Below are 24,099 nucleotides of genomic sequence, written 5' to 3' on the forward strand. Positions count from 1 at the left end.
CACATATCTCTAACACCAGCCCCCAGAAGGTAGGACTAGATTCCTGGGCTTGTTACCAATCTAGCTAAAAAGGGAACTCCAGTTCAGTTAGAGACTCTCTCTTGAAAAATAAAGACTTTTAACCTCTGCTTTCCATACATGCACGCATGCATGGGTTAACACACACACACACACACACACACACACACACACACACACACACACACCTCCAGCAAGATGAGTTAGAAAACTTGTTTCAACAGAGGCATGACAGGTTCAAGTGGAAGGCTGAGGAGAGCTACTCAAGATATCAAAATGGATTGGATGGAGGTCTCATAGAGAGGTGAGACTTGGCAAGCTCTGTAGAAGAAGCTTCTTTAATATGAGAAACTGATTGAGGGAGGACCATCTTCAGACACAGGACAACAAGAACACAGGAGCTAAGCCACTGTGTTTCAGAGGACTGGTTAATGATAGCTGCTATTCTCAGGAAGGTAGAAACACCATGGAGACAATGCTTGGAAAGGCGATGGGAGATCAGAAAGTACCTTCTATAATAGGTTTAGAATTAAGGAATACTTTGGGGGTGACAAAGGCATTGTCTTTAAATGTATCATTACAATGAAAGGAAGATGCAAGACAAATGCTCAGTGTTGTGACACTTGAGGATGAGCAATTGCTTAGGGAGGACGGGGGACATGAGTACATGTGCTGAGTAGTGCTAAGCAAGGGGAATGGAGACACTAATAAAAAACTGAGGAGACACCTGGGTGAGGAAGGGTGACAGAAGCTTGCCTCTATGTGTTGGGGAAAGTACAAAAGTGGGAGCTTGCTCTGCACAAGCCTATAGAAACAGAATTTAGTGGGAGACTACTACTGTAGAAAATTGAGATGAGTCCAAAGCCGATGAAGAGTCTGTTGACAGGTTGGGATGAGGAAGAACAGAATGAGTAGTTCTTTAGAGTTTTGTCCAGTAGAATTTGGAAATTTGAATGTTAAATGAAATTGTTTAACAAAACAAAACAAAACAAAACAAAACGAAACAAAACAAAGAGCCCTGTTCTAACTGTGCATTTCTTTTGTTCCAGATTGTGGGAGGTAGAGGCAGGAGAGTCAGGAGTTCAAGGCTTTACTCAGCAGCATAGGAAGTAAGAGGCTAGCCTGGGCTATGTGAAGTCCTGTATCAAAAAAGGAAAAGATAAAGGAAGCAAGCAAAGGGCAGATCCGTGTGCTGAAGTTATGTTTTTGTACAAGAAAGGAGAAGTCTAAAGGCAGAAGGCTGCAATATAAGAGAGCAGAGAGAGGGAGGAGCTGAAGTGGGGACAGGAAGAAAGCAGAGTGAGGGGAGCAGAGCAGGAAGAGGTGAGGCAATGCAGAAATATTTAATCACCTTGGGCTGCAATGAAGTCAAGGAGAATCAGAGCTGGACTGTCTCAGAATCTTGAGACAGGATGTCCTTGTTAACTTTGTTAAGTGGTGTGTGTCTGGTTGCAAGAGTCAGGGAAAATGTTATGGGGTAGGGGAAAGTAGCAATGGTGGATTAGATTTTCAGCAAGTGGTCAGGTAAACATAAGAGGCTTGGTGCTTTTCAAGGGTTAATTAGATGGAAGTTTTTTGTTTGTTTATTTGTTTGTTTTGTTTTGGAAACCAAGGCTAAACATATAATCAATAAAGATAAGAGAAGGGTATTGTAGAGAAAGAATGATGGGAGGAGAAGAAGGAGGGCTTGGGAGGAATAAATGTAAGAGTAGTTAGAGATATGATTCAAAGAAAAGTGGGGATAGATGCATTAGAAGTGCTGGGCAGGTCTGGGGATGTAGATTGATGGTATAGCACTTGCTTTGTGTGTGTTGGTGCCCTGGTTTCCATCTGTGACATAAAAAAATAAACAAAAAACAAAAAACAAAAACAAACAAACAAAAAAAACCAGCATAAAATGTGCAGATAAAGAGCTAATTGGTGCAGATAAAGAGCTAATTGGTCATGAGAACAAAAGTCTCTCTGGAGTGGAAAAAGTCAACATATATGCTGTTATGTATGACATAATGTGTTATAATGATGCATACATACATCGTAGATGAAAATTGTTACTGCATTGGGTATGAAGCTCAGTCAATAGAGTGCTTGCTTAGCACTCACTGAAATAAAATTAAATCAAAGCCCTGGGTTGATTCCTAGTAACATGAAACTGTGATGGTCATACTTGTATTCTAAGTGCTCAGGAGATGGAGAGAGGATCAGAAGTTTCAATTTCACCGAGGCCTACAGAAGGAGTTCAAGGCCAGATTTTGGTAAAGAGATGAGTCCCTGTGTCAACAAATAAGTTTATAAAACATTTCAAAACAAATGAAAGAATACAGTAAAGACAAAACCATCATAAAGAATAGTTGGTGACACATTCCACGCATCTCTGTGTCACAGCTTTTGTGGTGAGCACAGATGTAGAAGAGCTACAGGAGACCGCTGCAGGTCTCAAGAGGTCTATGCTATGGAAGGAGACATGAAACTAAGAAAAAGAAAGCCTATTTGGTGTTCTTGAATCTTGTACATGGAATCTCCTTAAAGATTAATGTAGTGTCTAGGCCTGTGAGAGGAGATCAGCATCTAATGGAAGACACTATTTTAGTTGTGTAGACTACACTATTTTATGACTATAGTCTTGATTCAAGGTTTGAGTTTTGTTGTTAGAAAAGCATATCCTCCTGGAAGGTATAAGGAAAAACACCAAACAGAATCTTACTACTCAGAGAGCAACAATTTTCCAAACACATAAGTATAGAATTGTAGCTGTTTAGATCAAAAGAAATATATCATATAGTTTTACAATTTGCTTTTTGTACTCAGTGATTGTTGTTGTAAGGTTCTGCGTCAGTGAATACTGTAGACATCTGCCTTGGTGTCTTATCTACCTTATCTACCACATCAGTAGCTGTTTGTTATTTTGGTCAGTGGGAAATTAGGATGACTAAGAGCTACAGACACCCACAGTGAGGAATATAGACTAAATTCAGCATCCAATTTCCAGCTCAGTAATGTTAGGTCAATGACCTCAGCATGTGGGATCATTACCTAGGACATTTTGGAGGAGATGGCTTTGTGGCTAAGTTTTTTGCCTCCCAAGTATAAGAAGCTGTGCTCAATTCCATGTCAAACCTATGTTACAAGCCAGGTATGGTGGTGTAGGCTTGTAATCCCATGGGCAGTGATGTGGGTTGTAGAGACAGGTGGAGTCCCAGAAGCTTGCTGGCCAGCTAGCATAGCTGCCTGGTGAATCCAAGGCCAATGAGAGATCTTGTCTCTAAAAAAGTGACAGGAATAAAAGAACAACAGATGGAGTTGTCCTCTCACTTCCATGTTTTCTCTCTCTCTCTCACACACACATACTCACACTCACACATGCACACACACAACCCCACACACAAACACACACATGTGAACACATACTTATGCTCACATGTAGCCCCTGTCATGAACAAGGACATGTGTGGAATCTTCCTTCCCCATTCGAAAACTTCTGTCCTCATCTTCATGCTGTCTTCTTCTCCCTTTGCTCATTTCTTAGATGTTTCCCTCCTCCCTTCCTGACACCATCTGAGAACCACCGGAACCACAGTAGCATTGGTACCTTGCATTCCCCACCCACCTTTGGTGAAGACAAGCAGAGCTGGGAGCTTGGAGCTTCAGAGCTATAATCAACCATTAGTCTAATTTAACTTGAAAGCAGTGAGAGTGCGTCTTAGCTGGGTCCTGCTTATAAATCAAGTAGAGATTTGCCAGGTAATTTTCACTTTGCAATGAAAACAATAACCTCACCCTGTTTTCTACCTCCCTCAAAGCCTGTGAGGTTAACATTGCATCTATTCAGTGTTGGGATAGCAAGTGGATAGGGGCCCTGTTCTGCTGATTATAATTGTATTCAACACCCAAAGGTGGTTTTAAACCATTCAGCGTCATTTTATCAAATTGCTCTAATTTTGTGCAAATTTCGGTATCATAGTTGGGTCCCATGCTCTCAATTAGTAAAAGTGCTGACCGCTTGCATTACCTTGCAGCGCTTACTCACGAACCTTGACAATATTTGAAACAAAGGATGTGCTTCCTCAGTTCTTCCTGTAGTGGCTGACAGCTAACATTGGTTCATTCTAAGATCACAGGGCTGCAAAGGGTAAATTCTCACATATTACACAGGTTGAAAGCTCAAAATAAGATTTATATCATTTTAAAGCGGGCAACTGGAGTCTAGATGCCACTGCCACTTGATGGGTTGGAGTTTGTTTAGTCTCTGCTTTTCTCTGAACTTCAGTGTTCTGTGTCTGTTGATGAACCAATTGATTGGATTAACTTTAGAATTATAAAAAACAGTTCAATATGCAAATATGGAGATTTTTGATGGGAAAGAACTAAATGTAGAAAGTAAAATGTCTTGCTAAGGATGGATGGAGTTTTCCAGAACTCATTTTGGATAAGCCTGTTATTATTATAATTAAACAGGGTTCACATCATGCTTTATTTGGCTCCATCCTTTACCTGTATGTGTAGTGCCAAGGGAGCTTGTTAAGGTTAGTATGTAGCACCTCTGGAACTTTCTCTTGGCAGGGCCATTAGAGCTCTTCTCATCCCTGGAGACCGACACGTTCCTTATGCCTGTGAGACAAGTGTCCAGCCTGGAGCTGTGTCTGTGGATCTGCTGTCCTTTTTTGTTTTGAGATGACAGCCCACTAAATTGCTTAAGTGGTCCTTCTACTTACAATTCTCTGGCCTCAGCTTCCTGGGTAGCTGGGAGTACAGGCCTGTGCCACCAGACCTGGAAAATTCTTTACACTTAATGTGAATTGTCTGACATAAATCTACAAAGCAAGCTGTCCTTGAACTCATCTTGAAGTAATGTATTAGTGGCTAAATCTTACAGGCTGCCTAGTTTTGCTGGACTGTCCAAAACCTTTTACTCCTAAAGGACTCTCTGTGAATTTTTGAGTTTTTCTGAGTCAATGCCTCCACCACATCTGGAATTATTTCCAAGTCTGTTTTCACAATGTACTGTAGTGCATCTTAGTTCCATTTGCTAAGGGAGACTGGTGTTTAAATGAAAGGTGTGAATTGTTTGAAGGGGAATTGGGGGAGGGGGGAGAAGAACTATCTTGATAGCCTAAGTTCAAAGGCATGCCAGGTATTTTGACTTGAAGAAAGGGTGCATGCGCATATATCTTTTCCTCATGTATGTGGGTATCTACACGTGTATGGAAGCTGAGGATCTGGAAAACAATTTCTTTAATACTACTACTACTAATAGTAATAATAATAATAATAAGGCACTTAGACCATTTAACATGATTATGCACTTAAATCAAAATACTTTTCTAAATTGATGACTGCTATTATGATTGCAACAAAGCCACTACTGGTTCTCTTAAATCAGTATTAATTTAATGTTAAAGAATTGATATTCCAGGGGAGATAATAAGACCTGGAGAGGAGAGGAGCTCCACAAGCATAGCAACAGAACCAAAATATCTGGGCACAGGGGTCTTTTCTGAAACTTCAACCAAGGACCATTCATGGATATAACCTAAAACCCCTGCTCAGATGCAGCCCATGGCAGCTCAGTATCCAAGTGGGTTTCCTTAGTAAGGGGAACAGGGACTATGACATGGCTAGCTCTTTGATTACTTCTCCTGGATGGAGGAGCAGCCTTGCAAAGCCACAGAGGAGGAGAATGCAGGCAGTTTGGATGAGACTGGATAAACTAGGGTCAGATGGAAGGGAAGGAGGATCTCCCCTATCCGTGGACTTGGAGAGGGGCATAGGAGGAGATGAGGGAGGGAGGGTGAGATTGGGAGGGGAGGAAAGAAGGGGCTACAGCTGGGATACAAAGTGAATAAACTGTAATTAATATAAAAAAAGAATTGATATTCCCCACTGAGCATATATCCAAAAAGTGCTCAACCGTACAACAAGGACATTTGCTCAGCTATGTTCACAGCAGCTTTGTTCGTAATAGAATCTGGAAACAACCTAGATGTTCCTCAACAGAAGAAATTGTGGTACATTTACACAATGGATTACTACTCAGTATTTAAAATCAAGGAAATCATGAAATTTGCAGGCAAATGGATGGAACTAGAAAAGATCATCCTGAGTGATGTAACCCAGAAACAGAAAGACCCATAGTATCTTCTCACTTATAAGTGGATATTAAGCATATGATATAGGATAAACATACTAAAACCTATAGTCCTAAAGAAGCTAAACAACAAGGAGGACCCTAGGGGAAGGGCTTAATATTCATTCAGGAGGGCAAACAGGATAGACATCAGAAGTAGGAGAATATAGGGAATAGGACAGGAGCCTTCTACAGGGGGCCTCTGAAAGACTCTACCCATCAGAGGCTCATAGTCAAACTTTGAAAGACTCTACCCATCAGAGACTCATAGTCAAACTTTGGGCAGAGTACAGGGAATCTTATCGATAAAGGGGGAGATAGAAAGACCTGGAGAGTACAGGAGCTCTACAAGGAGACCAACAGAGCCATAAAAATCTGGGCTCAGGGGGTCTTTCAGAGACTGTTGAATCAACCAAGGACTATGCATGGAGAGGGCCTAGAGCTCCTGCTCAGATGTAGACCTTGGGCAGCTCAGTCTCCACGTAGGTTCCCTAGTAAGGGGAGCAAGGACAGGTACTGCATGAACTTGGTTGCCTGCTCTTTCATCACCTTCTCCTGGTGATGTGGCCTTACTAGGTCACAGAGAAAGAGGATCCAGAGAGTCCTGATGAGACCTGATAGGCTAGAGTCAGATAGTAGAGGAGGAGGACCTGCCCTCTCAGTGAACTAGGGGAAGAACATAGGAGGGGAAGAGGAAAAGAAGAGGGAAGGAAGTGGTGCTAGAAGGAGATGAGGGAGGAGGTTACTGCCAAGATACAAAGTGAATAAATTGTAATGAATAATAATAATAAAGAAAAAAATAAAAAAAAAAAGAATTGATATTCCAGAGTGGGTGTTGTACCTGAAATAGTAGTCTGACTGGGTACAAACCATTGTAGCCAGGAGGAATTCCTGTGACTCAGAAACAGGGGAGCAGAATCTGAGTCCTGGTTTCTTTTCCTGTGCTAGTAGGTGACTATAGACAGCCCACAGCAGCTTGTGTTTCAGGCTCTCATCTAAACAGAGTGAAGACGTGGAAAGCACAGGTGCAGCGGATACTAGGCACATCTGTGGAGAAGAAAGGAGAGCAGAAGAGGCCTTCTGCTTTGGAGAGTATGCCTGTGGTGTTCTTCCATATGCAAAAATTCTGGCTAATCAGAGAGCTGAAATTTCCCACATTAGCCAGATGCGGAATTTATTTCAAAGAGATAAGTATCTTTCATCCCCTTTACAGAGCCCAGCTCAACTGATGAATGACCAACGTCCAGGGCAGCCCCGAAGATCCTTGCATCTAACCTTCACATCCCTCCTCTCCCTTGATGTTTGCCTTTTAAGGCCAGAGTACCCTCAATGCCAGGTCTCTGGGTAAATATCTTATCTACCAACACTTTGTGCCTGAAGGAGGTCTCTGTGGCACCCTGTGGCTCTCTGTTCATTTAGCTTTATTGATGATAGTCAGTCCCTCCCTCTGAATCATATCACTTCAGGTTTAGGCCTCCTCAAAAGAAATCAGCAAGTGTGGCTGTGAGCCTAAGCTCTGTCACCTTACATGGAGACACCTGTGAATGGATGCTTTAGAACAAACACTAAAGGAAACTGTACCAAGTGGCAAAACTGCATGGACTTCAAGCCATGAACAGTAGATATGGTTAGCTGGAGAAATCCCTTGCCTGGGAAAGTCAGCTTTTCAGAACATATGGGGGCCAGGCATTCTCCTCTGATGTGGCTTGGCAGGAAAGCCTGCCTAAAAGACTCCCACGTCCGAGGGAACTGGCTGAACCAGTTGTCACGATGGTAGAACATTAGAAAAGGGAATTAGAGGCACCAGCTATTGAAGGAGCAAATGAACCTGGAGAAATGTGGGCTTCCTAACTGAGTTAGTTTTTATGGGCCTCAGCCATGAGACAGCTTTTCATCTACTCTTCTCTGGGTGTCTTTAGTACAACCGAAAGACATTTGGTCATGAATTGGATTCAACCTGAGAAAGTCAGGGTCATAAGGACTAGATTATCTTGCTCCTGAACCTCTTTAAATTTGCAGTGCGTTTACTTTTCAGGCTATCTTGAAATAACTTTGTTTTGTTGTTGCAAAGTGATAGAACGGCAACACCATGGTAGACCATATCCTAAAGAACCATCATCTGTATAAAAACCGCCTGTCAGGGAGTGGGCAGGAAATGTGCTAAGGTGATACGATAGGATGACTATTAGACACTGAATCTAGTCATTCACCAAATGAGTTTTGTTGACACAAGTAGATGGCAGGCAATGTTCTTTATCTGCATGGGAAGTTCTGATGATAAATCCCGAAGAAATAGTGAAACATACAATATTCCATTCCTATCTAGTGATAGCAAATATCTGAATTTTTTTGGGGGGGCGCTTATGTTTCCTTTCAATATTTGTTCCCAGACTATCTGGCGATTTTACATCAACATTATTCCCTGGGATCATTTTAATATTAAAATACATTAGTCCCTCATAGTCTGTATCTTATATTTATATTTAAAGTAGTAGCTATTGAATAGGGCTTTTCCCACCCTCTCTATGACTTGTCTTTTTGAAGTCAGTTTTGAAGTCATTTGTACATCCAGGACCAACTTATTAATGAGCAGTTCTTCCTCAAATAATGCTCATAAAAATTATTAAGTAAAGCAGTTACCATCCTCCTAGGCCTATGGTAGAGATGCCAAGTTCAAGCCTAATTATACTACTTTTGTTTGTAATTGAAGGTATATCAAGTACTGGCCTTTTCGTTTGTAAGCCATGTAATTTTCTATGTAGAAAGGAAGGGCAACATTTCTCAGGCAAGTAATGCTCCAGGGATTTGGGCTGGTCACTCCTGTGTCCCAGCCTATCATCAGAACTGCTCTGTGTCAGTGGGGAATTCCAGCTGCAATAGCATTGGGGACAGGAAGGAAACATGACCACAGCCCAGTCAACAGTCCAGTTGCACCATGAAGAACCTTCCCCTGGATACTTAGGCTTTAAGAAGGAACCGTGAAACTAGGTATTTAGGTTGCAGGATGTTCTTATAGGAAGAGAAGTATCTTCTAAATATAAAAAGCAAGCGTGGTGGCACATGCCTTTAATCCCAGCACTTAGGAGATAGAGGCAGTCGGAGTGCTGTGGGTTCAAGGCCAACCTAATCTACAGGATATCTGAGGCTACACAAAGAAACCCTGTCTCAAAAAACCAAAGCCAAAACAAAATAAAAAACAAAACCCAGCACCACCACCAAAATGCAACCAAACAACCAACAAACCAAACAAAAAGAAACAAAAATAAAATAAAATAACAGAAATAAATTTTTTTTTAGTCTAAAAAGCCATGAACTATTTTTAGAGCTGGATTGTGTGTGTGTGCGCCTATGTGTGCATCTCTAGATGTGCTGTGCATTCATGTATGTGTGTGTGCACATAGTATATTCATGTGCTTAGAGGCCAGAGGTCAACCCTAGCTTTTGCCCCTCCCATGCACCAATCCCCTTGCTTTCTGAGTCTTTTAAGAGGCCTGGAACTCCCTGATTCAGACTGGCTGGCTGGCTGGCCAGTGTGCTCAAGGATTTAAGGCAGGATTTTTATCCTGAAATTCTCTTTGTAGGTAGGTATTATTGAAAAAGTTGTCCTAAAGTTAGAGATTTTAGTATGGTATTAATCCTAGGTGTCTATTAGGATATAACAATTATTCTTAGGTAAATTGTTGCCCCCAAATATGCAACCATTTGAAGGTGAAAATATAAAATTGTCCAGTTGTCTTATAATATATACGTCTTTAGCCACTTTTCCCAGCATCACCACCACCACCACCAAGATAAGAGGTCAGATTTAGTGCCAAGGGCCTGTGGTGTGGTGTTACAGCCAATCATTTAACGCTTTCCAGAGCTTGCTATTTAGTACAAAGGGAAATTCAGACAGTTTTTTTCCACCTGTCACTGTATTTCTGAAAGTTTGCTTGCCAAATTTTTAAAGACCAATTTGTATCAAAATAATGTTGTTTACTGTGAGGAGTAAATTAATGAGGCTGGGTTAGTTCTAAGTATGATTTACATTTGAATGCCTATTTTCAAATAGGGTAAGATAGTATCACCTGCTTCATCACCTACATAGTTTACTTTCCAAGAACCACCGTGTTTGATTGGAATGTTTACATCCCATTTGTAGAATGCTTGGTCACAATGTGTGGATAAAAATTCTTATCTGATCAATGGTTACTTTTTATGATCTTATTAACTCTATAAAATATAGGCCTCCTTTGGCTAATAACTGTCCAGCCTCTGGTGATTCCCGCCTAATAAAATTTATACAGCCCACATAGCATTGCCCACCTCTTTCGATTCTCCAGGCAAATTTGTGAAAACCAAATTCTGTAGACAGACATGAACTTCTACTGGATAGGTTGTTCATAGTAATTAGAGAATTCCAGAGTTTCTGTTGTGAAAGCAGCTAAGTGACATCATGTCTAAGTGCACAGTCTCTACAGGGCACAATACAGCTTTGGGAGGACAGACTGCTTTGCCAAAGCTACACAGCGTCTTTGAAGGGAACCATGACTCAAACCGGGGGACAGCCGAGTCTTGGTCAGTGTCAATTGTTCCTCACCTCCCCATCCGGTTTATGGCAGAAGAACATGATTAATATCCTTATGAGAAAAATAGCAGAGCGCCTTGTGATGAAGCGAAACACCCCACTGAAACCTCAGGGTTTGAGTGCTTGTAATGGGCTGTCTGTCAAAACCTCGTCCTAAGTACCTCTCGTGGCTGAGAACTAGCTGACACAAAGCCGGGACCTCTGAGAGGTTGCCACGCCCTCATTAGTGTAAGCTGCAATGATGCCCTAGACAGGCTTTGATTTAGTTAATGGGAAAAGGGACAGGGTTCCATGGCAAGAAACTAATAATATAATATCATATAATGTCATGTGGATTCTCCTCAGTCACTTGCCTGCCTCAGTACACCCTCGTTATCTCTACTCCCCATTTGCAGACATTATCGATTGGTATCTTAAAGAAGCTGTTGCCAATGCATAAGTGCTTATGTCTTTCACAGTTACCATGAAAGCCTAGCAGAAAAACTTCAGTTTTTGGGAGGAGTGAAAAAGAATTAAGCGTCAGTGACCATTAAGATTACCACGGAAAAATAAATTAGCGCTACCCAAGGGAGATCCTGAGAACCTGAATTGTGATATTCATTCCAGATCAAAGAAACGAAGGAACTCTTCAATGAAATAATTTTACCATTAGGCATGCCTGTGCAGAAAGCCATGAGCCAGACTGAATGCTTACACATTGCGTCTAAAATCTTGACAGGTGTAATTTTCCTTGCCCCAGAAGGTATACTACAGCGAAAGCATGGAAGTAGCCCACAGAAGAGTTAGCAAGAGGAACATACTAACACTTGACTCTAGCTATCAAGTACCCAGTAGCTTCTGGAATTTTCTTTCAGATCCTTTTTCATTAAGTGATTTTTTTTTTTTCTTTTTCTACTGGCCATTGCCATAGGGCATGACACTGAGACCTAACATTTTGTAGAATAATTAAAAAAAAAAAGAAGTATTTTAATGATCTGTCTCCTAAATGGAGGACGGAATGTTCTACCACTGTTCTCATGGTCCATTTCAGGCTTGGGCTGTGTGTCCTGCGCCAGTCTTGGGACCTGTGCAATATTTGCAATCCACTGCAGTGTAAGCTCCAGAATGAACTTCCTGTGCCAACTGGTCAGTGATTTGCTCCCATCATGCCCAACCATGCCTGCTACCGTGACTTTTAGAAACAATGTTCTGATGAACCTGGGCAATGCCGCTTGCCTCAGACAGCAAGGTGTTTTTTTGCAAGTTTCTGTCAGTGCACACATGCGGGCATTTCTGAGAGACTGATAGAGAACCCAGGCATTTGATTTTCTTTGAAAATAATGTCTTTCTTTCTCTTTCTCCCCTTCTCTTTGTCTTATTTTTAAGATACACTTTGACTTATTTGCTCTCTCATTTGATCATCAGTAGACTTAAATCTGATCCAGTCTAATCTGTCTTAATTGATTCTTCAAACAAAATTCTCTAGTTGCCTTGTCCACCTTGAATCTTGGCTTCCCTACATACACAGAGTTAGAAGTAGTCGTGTTCTTTCTTTCAAGAGTATGAGATGCTGGCTCCGTTGGCATAGTGGGAAGCAATCCATAGGTTGGCTACCACAGAGGTAATTCTATATCCCAAACACAAGCATTTACTTTAAATAGATCATTTAAATGTTTCCTTCCTGGCCTGTAGGGATGCTTTTGCAATGTGACTTAAATATTTCATAGTTAGTTGCAACATAATTTTGACACAGTTGACAGTCCTCTACTTTGCAAGGACTTCACAGGGAAATAACTGTTTATCAGAACTGAGCTTAATCAACTTTCGCTCCCTTCAAATTTCAAGCCCTTGGAATTTTCACAGCAGTCTATCTAATTTAAGTATAAATAAAAAGGGTGGATTTTCTTATGTCCAATTATGAAGTCTAGAAATTCCCTAGTGTCAACTCTGACTTGATGTCAGGCAGAGGTTAATCTAATTCAGCTCCATTCTCACCCACCCCATTTAGTCCCTCAAGCCACAGAGAGGTCTTGGGGACCTACAGAGACTGAGCTTCTGGCTCTACCTTTACAGGAAGCAGATTAAAAATAAGAAAGTCTGTGTAGACAGCTGAAGGTGGACACAAAAGATAAGAGCTTTACCTTTTCTTCCCAGACCCTAAGTTTTCACTTACCATGAATAAGATCAGAAGGCAAATATTTCTGAATAGAAACCAATCCATTTCCTTGAGTCTCTTTTGCCCTTGGAGCCCAGGGAGAGTGAGTTTTAATCCTGGTCTTCTAGATCCCAAATTAGTCTTTGCAGCAGGATGCTCTTGAGATGTCCTGTCAGGAGGACATAGGTGACAACTGTGGTGCTGTCTGGGCAGAGGGATGAAGATGTTCTATAATGGCTCTGTTTCTCCTCCCCGAGCTCCTGGGCTGGTCTGGAAGGCTGGCATGGTTTGGGCTCTGGGTAAGAACTTAGACACACCTTGATTCTTATTGCAATGAAACCCTTTGTTGGACACCAAAGAAAAATCTTACAGAGTGAGGGCAAGATTTACAGGGAAGATACCCAATGAATAATAAATTACTCACAACATGAAAAATAATTAAAATGCTAGGGCCTATCATCATGGTGAATAAAATTAGAAGGCTCCTTCTGACGGCCAACATTGTAAAAGCAAAATTACATAGACCAACAAAACACAGACACACAGACAGACAGACAGACACACACACACACACACACACACATCTGCTACACAACCAGCTTCAATCAATGGATTCTTTAGCAGAGGACATTGTGAGAAGACACCAGGCCTGATACACTGAGAGCTAGAAAGGGTAATGAAATTCTCTTTATTCTGATGGTTTCTGCTTTCCACTGAAGAAGTTCCATGCTTGAAAGGCAATCTCAATTTTAAAGATTTACTGGAACAGGCAGTTAAGTTGAAGAGAGTCTGATTTAACTGGTACCACTGGGTTCCTTTCCAAAAAATGAACCTCTGTAATATAATGGAATTGCGTTTTCTTACTGCTGATGAAGTTTGCACAAGAAACTGATACTAATTTCAAGCTAATTAAGTAGAAGAAAAGAACACACATGAGGAATGTATTTTTTAAATTAAATTTTAATTTTTTTATATTAATTACAGTTTATTCACTTTGTATCCCAGCTGTAGCCCCCTCTCTCATTTCCTCCCTCCTTCCCTCTTTTCCTCCCATGTTCCTCTGCCAGTCCACTGATAGGGGTGGTCCTCCTCCCCTTCCATCTGACCCTAGCTTATCAGGTCTCATCAGTACTGGCTGCATTGTCCTCCTCTGTGGCCTGGCAAGGCTGCTCCTCCCTCAGGGAGAGGTAGTCAAAGAACTAGCCACTGAGTTCATGTCAGAGACAGTGAGGGGTGTGTTTTAAATCATCACATATGCTTATTAAGAAGCTGAACTTAGGTTACTTAAGAGAAACCAAAAACAAAGTAGTATCCAGACCATTTTGATGGTCATTTTCCTCTTTTAAATTGTTTCCTTGTGAGGACACGTCTTGAATGGAGTGTAGAGAGTCTAGTGAGGAAAAAAATGCAGCTTGGCAGCCACACCAACAAACAGAAGAAGAAAATGCAATTAAATGTTCTCTAATTGCTAATCCACCCTACCTGGAGAGTTTCAAAGGGAAATTGCACATTCTGTCCCCCCTCAATTTAACGAGACTACACTAATGGTGTTTTTCTAAAAGTGCTTGGTCTCTTGAGAAACTTACCTTCACATTTTTGGAGGTACAGGACAGAACACAGGCAATTAGAAAGCTGGTGTGGTAAGAGAAATGAATTATATGTTTTAAATGCTCTTAGGAAAGACAGAGGGAGTTTTGTTCCTAGAGTGGGAAAAAAGAAATAGTTAAAAGGAGGCAGTCTTTGAAGACACCTATCAGAGTGAAGCTTTATTCTTTACAGTAACCCCCCTCAAAAATGGGTCTCTCATTGGGACACCAACTGCGCTGTCTTAACAAGTAGTTGGAAGGACAAGACATGAGCTTGAAATCAGCCTAATTTATAGTTTATTTCAGTATGTTTTAACTGCAGAGCAGGCATTGGAATCGGCCTGGTGTTTGGGGTAGATCGTGTAGAACTGTAGTGCAAACAGAAATTGCCAAGGATTTACTAAGCCACACCTATGTGTCTTATATAGGTCCTTAAACTGAAACACGGAGAAATAATGTGTGCTAGAGGAACCATTTAAAGAGATTCTTCTCTCCTTGTTTTATGCAGACATGAGCTTTCACTGTTTTTCCTTTTCCTGGTGTGTGTGTGTGTGTGTGTGTGTGTGTGCAGAAGCTTGGAAAATATGACCCCTGTATCTATCATACAAGGTGTTTTTCTTTTATATCTAGACTAGAGCAGTACCCACGGTCCACTAACAGTGTGTGTGGCTTGTTACTGGTGGCAGTGGACTGTGCTTGCGACACAGGAAATGCCCCTTGATTCTACGTGTGTAGAAAGTCCTCACGATGTTGCAAACTGGAGATCATGTGTGAGCAACAGTGGAAATGATTCTTTCCAAACCACCGTGTCAACCTGTTCATTGGCCGGAACTTCATTGTGGTCTTTAAAAAATTATTTCTTCACAAAGCATTTGGTCTACTTTGAACTAAGAAAAACAGTGCGAATTTGTGTTAGTGCCCGTTGCAAGTAGGATATCCCTCGGTTATCAATCCAGTGTATGCTTCTAGCCTCAGAGACACATTGTCAACCCACACGCAGATGGTCTCTATCTCAGAAATTTAGGATGCAAGGCTACTTAAAATGTGAATCATAAAAGCACAGGAAAATGAAAAGTGTCTCAAATTAGTGGACTTCTAGACTTAATACAATATGGCAGGCACCTTTCTTTTATCTACTGGCTAGTCCACCATGGCTCCTGAATACAAAACCCTTTTTGGTCTTCTCAGAAAGGGAATATCAGAGGTATTATATTGGAGCATATTTAGAAATGTCAGTATTCAACTGTTGTGTTCTGGGGACAGCAACCAAAAATAAATATGGGAGACTTAAATATTTAAATTATGTTTTTTATGTTAATTGTGTGCGAGTGTGTGGTGTGTGTGTGTGTGTGTGTGTGTGTGTGTGTGTGTGCTATGTGTGTGCCACGGCACACATGTGGAGGTCAGAGGACAACCTTAGAGAATCAAGTCTGCCATTCTACCATGTGGGATTCACACTCATGTCATCAGGCTTGGTGGCAAGTACCTTTACTTGCTGAACCAAACATCTTGCCAGGCTGTGTAAAACTTGGCTGCCATGAGAAACTGCAGTGGTTCTGGCAAAGGCCTATGTCACTGTAGATGTGAGGTGACAAGAAGAATTTTGAAATGAACTCATGGCTGCATGCCATGGGGTCAGCCAGAGCATAAAAAGGAACTAAGGCTAAAGAAAGAAGCCAGCATTCGGGGGCCACAGTGGTGATTTTCTATTTGTGTTTTCTTCCAGAAGACTCCAAGGTGATCTAAGCTGTGTCTTGCTAACATGCGTTGTCCAAATTTTCATTGTTCAGCCAGCTAATTTGGTAGTTTTTTTTTTTCCAGGAAATACTGAATTAGAGTAATTCTGTTTTTCTGAAAGAAATAATGTAACCAATGTCTTTGTGTCACATTGCTTTTCACAGGGGAAAACCATTATTATTATTTTTTATTATTTACATGTCTGATGGATGAGTGTATTTTACTTGTTTCCTTTTTCTGAAAGATAGGTAAGGTTTTCTATCTTCATAAATGCAGTTCATAAAATGAATTTAAAAAATCAAGCAACAAAAATAAGTACAAGATCATTTGGTTCTGTTCCTACATTTGTGATTCTTGAGTTTAGTGGTTCCTAAAATTCAAATCCAGTGTATTGGTCTTTTGTTATTATTGTTCCTATGACAAGACACCAAAGGCCAAGTACTGTAAAAAAGAAAAGAAATTTAATTTTTTTTTATATATAGTTTTGAAGCTGAAAAGTACAAGATTGGATGAATTCATTGGTGTGGCTTCTGAGAAGAGTCTTTGGCTAAAGGCATCATGGGGTGTGTCATATAGAAAAATACAAATCAGATAAGAGTCAGAGTTCAGGTTTGCTCGTTTTATAACATAATCTCTTGGGACTAAGCCCATCCCTTAAGAACGATAGTAACACTTTCTGAGGGGAGATTCCCAATGACAATCTTGAGAGATGAAATGTGGCCATGGCTTTCATGAGCGGCGGACAAAGAGCAGCTATTCTCTTTCTCCTGGGGACTTTCAGGGACTGTTGGAACAGAGAATGAAATATTAGTGTTTGTGGTTAAACAGAGGTCTTCAAACCCAGTTTCTCCTCTCTTCCTCCCCTGTGGCCTTTGCTTCAGTGATAGCCCAGACTGGCCAAAGAGAGGCCACTCCCACTCCAAAGCCAATATAGATTCCTAAATATCACCTACTTTTCAGTGTAGCCTGCATATTTGAGTGTGAAATAGTTGATGGCTGAATGTTATGGCTTAAGAAATGACTTTTTCATATTTCAGAGTTTACTGAACTGTTGAGCTTAGCAGTTGTTCATATGAGCAGAATGCTATTTTAGTAACTCCTTTACTATATGTACATCTGACATCAAGCTAGTGGTATTTTCTCAGAAAAAAAAATGCCCCTTGAATTTTGAGGATATTCTAGATAGTTTACCATTGTTCTTGTGTTACCTTCCTGTTGTCTAAAACAGCATCACACTTGTCGGTTATATTCCTGTAAAACACAGTGAGAACTTGTAACACTTGTGATTTTTGAAGTAATGATACATACATTTTCTAATGTGATTTTTCCCCAGAACAAGTTCTTTTTAGGAGAGACTCATACACAGACACACAGACACAGACACAGACACAGACACAGACACACACACACACACACACACACACACGCACACACATACAGAGAGAGAGAGAGAAAGAGAGAGGACCAATAACATACATAGGCTAAGAGACTATGGCAAGAATGTTAAGTGAATATTTTTTTTCTCACATTATGATATTATAGGATTCCCAGAAGGTGCTAATTAGCTGTTTGTAGACAGCTTTTCTTTTGAAAGTTTATGTCATATGAAAAGAAATTTAGAAACGTTTATGGTCATGAACTAGTGTGTCAAATGTAATACAGACGTTTTAGAATGGATGCAGGCAAGGAGGTTTTAATTAACCTGGGCTGGGGAGATGGACACATGTAAACAGCTTTGTCTTTGTGTTGACCTGGTCTAGTTGCCGTGCGGATGTGTCCGATGGTCGCCTACAGCACTGAAGATAAACACCTTGTGCCCTCATTAAAGCTAATTTATGTATGGTGACAAAAGGCCAGCCACCAGGTTATTTAGTAAGGGTTAGAAACGATGGAGGCTAAATGTTAGTTTCCTGAGGAGTCACGTTAATTCCATAAGCATGATGCCAGTTTGCACCCTAAAATCATACATGCACCCTAACTGAGATGCCCTGCTGATTTTCTTGGTGTGTAGGATGTATTCCAAACACATGGGCTCAGAATAGCTTGGCTTCTGGTTCCGTGTTAATTAAACTCTGCCGCTTAGGAAATCACTGCACACTCATCCTGAAAATGCCATTTTCATTGGCTTCCGAATTCCTGATATTGACAAAGGCACCTGTGTCATAATCACTCAGATGTCACCCTGGCTTGGTCAAGGCCTCTGGCGAAAAGCTTTGCTGGGTATATCATTCACCTTTGATATGCTAGCTCTGTATTTGGCCACATAAATACAGGATATGGGCAACTCAGTTTGGGAAAGAAAGCCAAGAATAAGAGAATCTCAAAGTAGGTATGGATTTGAATTGTATTTCTTGAATGGTAATATGGAAAAATGTAGATTTCTTGACCTCTGGTGTACTGAACTCAAATCTGGGGTGAGTCAAATAATTACTTAGTTGTTACATGTTCCCCAGGTAATTCTGGGTTTGCTGGCTGGAGTTAAGAACTGTTGACTGATGACCAGTGAGATAGCTTAGTGGGTAAATGTACCTGCCTCCAAGCCTGACAGCTTGAGTTTCATCTTGTGGTAGGCTGCGTGAGGATGTCCCCCACAGAATCAGATATTTGAACATTTACTTCTCAGCTGATGACACTGTTTGGAGAGGTGACTTAGCTTTGCTGGAGGAAGACTGTCAGGGGGCTGAGCTTCGAGAGTTCATAGCCTTATCCTTTTTCAAGTTTGCTCTTTCTGCTGCTTCATGCTTGAGGTTAAGGATGCGACCGCTCAGATTCTTGTTCTTGTTGTATGCTGCCATGCCTTTCTAGCCATTGTGGACTCTCCCTCTGTAACTACAAGCCCAAATAAACTCATTCTTCCATAAGTTGCTTTTAGCCATGGCATTTATCACAGGAACTAAAACACATCTTCAGAATCCACATGATGCAAGAAGAGAACTCTTGAAGTTGTCTTCTGACCTCCTCAAATACATTGTCACATGTGTGCCTGCCCCCATATGACTACACTCAAAGTAAATAATGTATGAGAAAAACATTTTTAAATTTAAATTTAAATTTTTTATATTATTTACAGTTTATTCACTGTGTATCCCAACTGTATCCCCTCCCTCATTCCCTCCAAAGCCCACCTTCCCTCCCTCATCTTCTTCCATGCCCCTCCCCTAGTCTACTGATAGGGGAGGTCCTCCTCCCCTTCCATTTGACCTATCAGGTCTCATCAGGACTGGCTGCATTGTCTTCCTCTGTGCTGGTAAGGCTGCCTCCCCACCTCAGGGGGAGGTGATCAAAGAGCTAGCCACTGAGTTCATGTCAGAGACAGTCCCTGTTCCCCTTACTGATAAAAGCATTTTAAAAGAATCATTGGTTCAGAGTCATTATCTTATTCTACGGGATGACCCAGAGAAAGAGGATGTTATGTAAATAAGAATCTGTATGCCACAGGTAGGGTACAGAGTAACTTGTGGGAGTTGGTCTGTTTTTCTCTCCCTACTCTATAGATCCTGCTGGGTTGAACTTAAGTCATCAGGCTTGATAGGATAGTATCTTTATCCACAGAGCCATCTTGCTGGTCTGAGGACATTTTTCTAACGTAGTTTGATGTCTTTTCATGGAGGTGGAGAATATTAACCATTAATATTTATTTTTATACGGAAGGGCTGCTTCCTCTCCCCTTTATGCCATCTTGTTAATAATATCATTATTGCTAATTTAGAAAAGCACACAACTTATTTAGAAAAAAATTGCAAATGGCATCTTTAAGGAGTCTGAGCCTTCCCGTTTTCCTTCACCTGCTAATCAATGATGTGCAGCCAGGTTTCCATTGTCAGGTAATTTTACAGTGGCTTCATACATTTGGAAGGATTGTGTCACTTTTGGAGAACGCTGCATTCTTTTCTCAGTTCGTTCACACTGCTAAAAACAAAACATCAGAGGCTGGTGAGCTTATTATGCACAGCAGGCGTTTGCTTCTTCCAGCCCTGAAGGCTTAGAGGTTCAAGACCACAGCACCTTACAGATCCTGTGTTGAGAGCTTGTTTACTGCCTCACAGATGGCAGAAGGTTCCACTCCTAATATTGTCACCTCAGGTTTAGGATTGCATTAGTTCCTTTTCTTATTGTCCTGACAAAATGCCTGGCAAGAAGCAACTTAGAGGATGAATGGTTTAAGTCCGCCTATAGTTTGACGGGGCACTGTTCATTACGGTCAGGAAGTAATTGACGTGGCTTGTTTCATGTCATCCACAGTTGAGAAGTGGAGAGAGATGAGTGCTTGTGCTCAGCTGTCTTTCTCCTGTTTATTCAGTCCTGGACTCCAGTCTGTGGAATGGTGAAGCCCATAGTTACGGTGACTCTTCCTACCCCAATTAACTTGCTTTAGGTAATTCCTTCTCACACACTAGAGGCTTGTCTCCTGGGTGATTTTAGAACCTGCCAAGTGGACAATCAACGTGAAGCCTCACAAATGTTTCAATATACTGGTTTGGAGGCAATGAGACAATTTGGAAATGCATCTGCAAGTTAAGTAGCTCTATCAGATATACTCACTGGTTGAGGATCACTACCAATGTGGCCCAACTCACAACCGTAAACTCACTTGAAACATTTTGAGGTTTTTGTGTTTGTTTGTTTGTTTTGTTTTTTGTTTTTTTTTAGAGTTCAGGGTCATGAGCTTGAACTTTGTTTTTGTTTTTTGAGGTAAGACCTTGAACTTACAGGAATCTCTTGCTTTTACCTCCCACGTGCTGAGATTGCAGGTGTGAGCTGCCACATCTGGCTTCAGGGATTTGTAGATGTTGTCAAAAAGCTGCAATGAGGCTGGAAAGACGGCTCAGCAGTTAAGAGTGTTTGCTTCGAGCTGGGTGTGGTGGCGCATGCCTGTAATCCTAGCATTCTGGGTGTCAGATGCAGGCCAATTGCTTTGAGTTTGAGGCCAGCCTGGCCTACAAAGTAAGTCCAGGACAGCCAAGGCTACACAGAAAGACCCTGTCTCAGAAAACCCAAAAGCAATCAGTCAATCAATCACTCAATCAAAAGAATGCTTGATTGGAAACCAGGAGGACTGGAGTTTGGATCTGTGCAGCCACATAACACACCTGGAGAGCCACAGTCTCCCCAAACTCCAGTTGTTGGGGATCTGATGCCCCCTTCTGCCCTCCATGAACACTGGTGTGTGGATCTACTGTGCGTATACACCTACACAGACTCATAAACACATAAATACAAATTTAAAAGCCAAGAATTTGACTTAGAACAAAACAAAAAGTTGGGCATACTTGAGAGACCCTCCTACTTTTGATGTAGACTCTACTAGATTTGTGAGGCATTCTTTGTGTCATATGTACATTTGGTTGGAGGAATTAGTTACTACTTTTAAATTCCTGAGAAGAGAGACCATTTTCCATTCTTATTCTGCATCTTATTTTCATCTGGGGTCCCAGAGCCTGGTAGAATGAAATGCATGACTCTGCCATCTTTTCCTGGAAACCGCAGATGCCTTTATTTATCGTTACTATCAGGTCTTGCTGTGTAGCAGTTACAGTGTACGCCCACTGTAACTTTTTAAAGGATTGTAGCTTTTTAAAAGTCTATCACAAATTGTGGGTTCCAGCTGGCTGACAGTTGTCAAATTAGATCCTTGTCTGAAGTTAAGTTAAATATGGTATGCCAGTGATGTCAGGAAGCCTGGGCATTTAGATCTGGTTCTCCCAGTGCCACTTGCTCGCTCTTTTTAAAGTTAATTAATTGCTCTTAATTACAAATTTCTTCTATTTCCTTTGGGAGATTAAATTAGATATACCTATGTAATGAAACTAAGCAATGTTACATCCTCCTAGCATGTATTACAGCAGTAATTCTTTTCAACTTTCTAGCATGTCTAATGTTTAACATATTTGATATTTGTTGAGATCTATGGCACTAGGCATAGACATGTTGTTTTTCTAAACATTAATATATTCTGAATGATAATAACTAAGTGTAGGTTTTATTTCTTGTTTTGTATTCTCACTCATAGATAACATCTCCTTCCTGATAGTTTTCTTCTGTTATCTGAAATTTTTTTCTGTTTTAACCCACTGTTGGCTGTACCGACTTATAAAACATATTGCATGTCTCCTAAGAATCTCGTCCCTTTTCCTTGCTTCAGAGAAGGAAGCTTGCCCATGGCACAGGACAGTCTTTCCAGGGAAGGCAGACTCTGTCAGAAGTGAGACTGTCTTGCACTCTCCCTTTGAAAGGTTTCCGCCAGGCTCACATTTACCCTTTTATTTGTATTGGGAGCAGCTCATTTTGTTGGTCATGAAGTCTCAGCTCCAGCTTATAGAAGATGTTGCACAAAGAAGGACTTAATCTGTTGATTAGTGTGGAATAATGATGTCTGCATGAGAACCACTAAGCTCATGTCTCCTCTGTAAAGGATGACCTCTGCTTGTCCTAGCAACCAAGGGAGGAGTCCAAAGGTTACCTATTTGTCATGAGTAGAGCAAGGACGGAGGGAGAGTTTGACATACATCATTGCATAGGGATTGAGCAATTATATCGCTTTTTCCTTACAGTGGAAAGACTTCTTCTTCTCTTCCTCCTTCTTTTTTCTTATGGTTAACAGCATGTAGAAAGCTTTGGCAGTTTTTTAATAGAGTTTTACCTCATTATTTAGGCAGTTTTTAGTATGTTTAATTTTTTTTTTTTTTTGTATTTTAAATGTCCTCCAAAAGTGTGTACGTTAAAAGCTCAGCTCCAAGGTGGCGATGTAGTTGGCAGGTGACACAATCTGTAGGAGGTGGGTCTAGCTTACCTAAAAATTGTACTGGGTATCTGCACACCTGTACACCTACACACCTGGTGCCTTTCTGTCTCTACCTCTTCATTTTCAGACCACATCGAGGGAGCACGTTCTACCACTGTGTCTGCCATGATGATCTGCCTTGCCACAGGCCAAAAATTAAGAGGGCTAAGTGACCATGGCCTGAAACCTCTGAGACTGTGAAGTAAGAGTCTCCTTTCTTCTTTTTTTTTAAATTTAATTATTTTATTGATCCTTTGTGAATTTCACAACATAAACCCCAACCCACTCATCTCCCTGTCCCTTCATACTCACCCTCTGCCCTTGCATTCTCCCTTGCAAAAGAAAAAAAAATCTCATGGTGGAAGTTGTAGGGTTTCACAGTGTGTCCCACAGTATACCCTTTTTCTTTGTTCTTCTCTACTTGCAAATGTTCATTGCAGCGAGTCATTGCCTTGGTCTGGTTCGAGGCCTCTGGTTTCTACTTTACCATCAACACTGGATCCTCACAGGGAGGGACTCCTCTTGGATAGCCTGTTGTTGCCCTGTGTCATGGAGATCCTACAGCTTTGGAACTAGCCCCATTATGCACTCCAGAAACTCCCTGAAAGGGTGGGTGTTGGAGGGGCCAACTCAAAGGCCTGTACCTGGGCCTGTGGTAGCTGAGTTGGTCAGTGTGCCAGCTCTTCTACACCACCAGGGCCAGCTCTCCAGCACTGCCCTGGCTAGCTCACTCAGTGCTGCGGCTTGCTAGGGGCAGAGCCAGCTCTCCTGCTTTCACGCCCTTCGGACCTGCTCGCTGGCACCCACGGAAGAGGAGCCAACTCTATTGTGCTGCCCAGGCAAACTGCAGGGCATGCAGCAGGTGAGGGGAAGGGACAGCTCGCATGACCTCAGGGACAGCTTTTTTGCTTTCTGGCTTTGTTACTCAGTGCACCCATTTGTTGGCTCAGATCTCATTCTCATTTCTAAGGGAATGCCTAAGCCAGTCCTGACCCACCAGGAAATTCATCAGGGTTTAGGTGCACAGATGACTGATGGGCCTTGATGAAGCGCTTTCCAATTTTTGCTCATATTTACCTATCCAAAACACTCAGCACCTCCATTTCTTCAATTCAGTGATGCTCAAGTTGCTCTGCCCACCTGGGTGGCAGGTGG

Source organism: Meriones unguiculatus, chromosome 2 (assembly GCF_030254825.1).
Source record: "Meriones unguiculatus strain TT.TT164.6M chromosome 2, Bangor_MerUng_6.1, whole genome shotgun sequence".
Lineage (NCBI taxonomy): Eukaryota > Metazoa > Chordata > Mammalia > Rodentia > Muridae > Meriones > Meriones unguiculatus.